The following is a 4299-nucleotide window of genomic DNA, read 5'->3' on the forward strand; positions in this document are numbered from 1 at the left end:
GGGGCAGCACTTCAAATGCGTGCAGTGGTTGAATCGGTTGTTCTGGTCGGATCCTGACCGCCCCCCCCCGCAATGTGTCACCGCGGGACGTTCCGTCCAGTGGGCTGATTCACCGCTTATGTCGGCGCCGGTGTGCATGTGGAGCACCACCGTCGCTCCGGTGAAAGAGCTCTCAGTGCGCACTTTCACCTGACTCAACGGCCTCTGAACCAAAGCACAACGTGTTAACACAACCGAAACTCGTGTTCCAGCATGAGCCAGCACAAAAGAACCCTGATTGAACGCACACACACTCACACACACACACACACACACACGCGCGCACAAGCACGCACACACATACACACACACACATACACACACACACACACACACACCAAGCTTCCCTTGTGAGAGTGATGTCATTACTCAGAGTGAAACAAGTGCTGTCATCTGCACATCTGTGCCTGGCCAGGTGTCCAGGTCAGGTGTGTGTGTGTGTGTGTGTGTGTGTGTGTGTGTGTGTGTGTGTGTGTGTGTGTGTGTGTGTGTGTGTGTGTGTGTGTGTGTGTGTGTGTGTGTGTGTGTGTGTGTGTGTGTGTGTGTGTGTGTGTGTGTGTGTGCGCGTGTGTGTGTGTGTGTGCGCATGTTTAGGATAATAAGAGTAGTCATGGACAAAAAGTTTTCCCAGCTTTTGGTGATTGCAGGGGAAGAGATAATGGCATAGATTGAGTCAAAGAACAAAGAGAAAGAGAGTGGGAAGAATTGATTGAATGCTTGCATTGAGAAAAAGCTCCATTAGAAACAAATGATCTAGGTAGCCATCCATCTTATCAGGAAATACATAGAAGGGCTGATTATCGATATTATTATTAGGGATTAGGTATTATCGATTGTCAGTGCTGCAAAGCCTTATGGTCGACCAGTTACTTATGTTCTATGAGATACGCTTAAATAAGGAAGGACATGCTTACGTCAAATGTAAACTATGCTGCAATTTCTAACTCAGAACCTCCCCGTAGCTAGAAACAAGATTTAGATTAGTATAATAACATTATTATATTTGTTTATAGGATAAAGTATTTATGATTACCAGAAACCACTGGATGATCAGTTCCTGTATCAGGAGAGTAGAAACTATTAAAGTGAATGGCATCAAATATACAAAATGAATAAAGAAAAATCATTGCACTAATAATCCTGTGGCCTCACTCCTCGTTGAAACCCATAAGCAGATCGTAAAACTCTGGCACACAGCTCATCTATTACAATTTGCTGATCAAACAACATGGTGTGTGAGAGAGAATTAGAGAGAGAGAGAATGAGCGAGAGAGAGAGAGAGAGAGAGAGAGAGAGAGAGAGAGAGAGAGAGAGAGAGAGAGAGAGAGAGAGAGAGAGAGAGAGAGAGAGAGAGTGAGAGCAAAGAGCAGAGAAGGAGACAGAGGAAGACAAATCATCAGAGAGAAACAAAGCTGGTTTTAAGCACTTGTTTGCAAGTTGTGTGTGTGTGTGTGTGTGTGCGTGTGTGTCTGCGTGCGTCTGTGCTTGTGTGAGTGTGTGCATGTGCGTGTGTGTGTCAGTGTGCGCGTGGGTGTTTGTGTATGGTTGTAAGTGTGTGGTACTTGAGCACAGTGCTCCGTCTGATAGGTCAGCAATGCTTCTCCCCCCAACACCACAGGTAGACAGGATGCCAAACATCGATTCATCACACTTACAGTCACGCATAGAGTCACACACAGTCTGTACAGTAGGTGCATACTATAGCTTACTGTTTCCTCTGAGATCAAAACATGAGTCCTTAATCTTGGTGGTATTAGCTCCCCAGGTGGGCTGAGTTTCAAAGTCCTGCGTTGTTGCCTTTGTGTTTGTGTGGATGTAGGCAAAGGTAATCTGGTCTTATATATATATAAGACCATATATATATATAATAGACACACACAACATACACAGGCTTGCTGTGGATTCCTGACCCATAACGGGGTCAACTATCATTTGCCCCCTAACAATGCTACACACAATGCCTACTAAAACAGTTATGCATTTCAACCCAAACACACACTGTGGCCTGACCTAGTTTTCAAATACCATCAGTGATCCATAAGCCCACTGCAGAGGGTCGAATGCAGTGGAATAAGTAATAGCTCTTAATTAACGTCCGCATAATAGGATAACTGGGATCTGTCATAGCGGATGAGGACACGATGATTAACCAGGCATGCGTGATCATTGATTGCAGGTACGCCGCGAGTGTGTGCGTGCACGCATGCATGTACATCAATGGCCTCTCGTCGCTCCTACAGACACCCCACCGTCTCAGGGGAGAGTCAGGGCCAGACTATACGCCTGTGGTGAACAACCGGTGTAGGTGCGCCGTCACCGGTATAGCCCCCAGAGGTCACTGCCGTGGTTTACGTACACCTCCAAGAAAATGTTACCGTGAGTCACACCGATGACGCAGACAGAAGGCGAGATTCGTCTGTCTCGCTACTGTTTACGCTTCATTCATTATAGTAGTTGAATTGGGTTGGTTTAGCTCAGGAGGTAGAGACGCTTGACTCTCAACCGCAAGGTCAAGTGTCGAGGTGTCCCTGAGTAAGACGCCTCGTCCTGACTTCTCCTGGCGAGCTGGCTGTCGCCTTGCGTGGTTGACCCCGCCCACGGTGTGTGAATGTGTGTGTGAACGGTCGCATGGGATATAAGCGTCTGCTAAATACCCTAAGGTGTTGAGGAGGTTAGCATGCGTGTTCCCTTGTACATTACATCATCCTCACATTATTAGGATCGGCAGATCTAAATGTTTGTGACTTCTGGCGGAACAACGCACAGAATGACACCAACGCAGAAGAACCGGAAATGCAAGAATCGGTGTGCAGAAAGGATGTGTTGGCTTTCAGGGATCAAGGGACGACAAAATTAGAATTAATTAGCATGTGAGCATTAACAAAAAGTGTGTGCTGCTGAAACTGAACCCGATCTACATCTGTTTCCACAGCGACACACACACATACACATACACACACACGCACGTGCACACGTGGTCACCTTACTGACGTTACAGTCGACCATGTTTCCATAGATACAGAGAAGGAGCGTTTCCAGCAAACACCCGGAAGAAGCCGGGCAGGGCCGGCTGGGTTGCATTGTGCCGTCTTCCTCAGCCTGCTGCCACTCGGCCTGGAGGTCAGAGCTGGGGAGGAAGATGAAGAGCTGTGACTCATCCCATCTCAGGGCCGCTGTCCCTGTTGCCATTCCCCTGTCTCCATAAGAGAAAGGGAAGTGGAATATGGGGCAGCATTGGACCCATGGTTGTCTCCGTCAAATAAAAAAGGTTTTAGTAGACATTTATTGAAAATCCCTTCAGGAATTACAGTACATATTGCCGCTGTAAATAAATGCCTGGCAATATAATGGAATTGGAATGGAGTGTTAAAAAGAGATACTGTCCAAAACCGAAATATCATCTCCTAGCATTATGCGGTAAAACAACAAGGAAAAAGAACAATTATAGGTTGGCCACATCTCCTCTCTCTGTTTAGCTCCGTCCATGTGTCCAGTTGGCTTCCTCACTTTAAACAGTGATGAGAGCTCCCAGAAAACAGAAGCACGCACCAACGCAGCTGGAACTCACATGTATTGACACACACATACACACACACATACACACGAATACACAAACACATGCACACACAAACCTTGGCACGTACAAACACACACAGAGACACATACACACACACACTGGCACAAAATCACCAACAAGAACAAAGACACCCACACAGACGTACACTCACCGACACAAACACATAGAAACGCACAGAAAAACACAAACATAAAAACACACACACACACACACACACACACACACACACTGGCATGAACAAATCGGCACGAAAACACACACACAAACAAGCACAAACCAACAAACACAGTTGCACGCAACGGCACAAACCCACAAACCCCCCCCACACACACACACGCGTCCCAACCATACCAAGGTCACCCGTCTCACGGCCCCAACGCCGGCTGGCTGGGATCTGCCGCTGAAACAGCCGCTCTCTATTTCCGTGGTGTCTGAGACAGCACTTAGCCGTCACCAGTATGCCAGGAGGGCCGCCGATGTGCGGGCTCGCCGGAACCCAAAAAAGCAGACACAAACTAGGCTCTGTGGCGGGGGGGCCGCGGGCCTGGACAGACATTACTGGAGGTCCAGAGGAGTCGGACCTCCGTCATCCTCCACGCCTTCAGCGGCGAGGGGGGAGCTGGACAGGCTTGCCGTTGGACGTCCATCAGTCAGTCAGCCTACTGTTTGTGTCTGATAAACAC

This window comes from Gadus morhua, chromosome 14, assembly GCF_902167405.1.
Source record: "Gadus morhua chromosome 14, gadMor3.0, whole genome shotgun sequence".
NCBI classification, from domain to species: Eukaryota; Metazoa; Chordata; class Actinopteri; order Gadiformes; family Gadidae; genus Gadus; species Gadus morhua.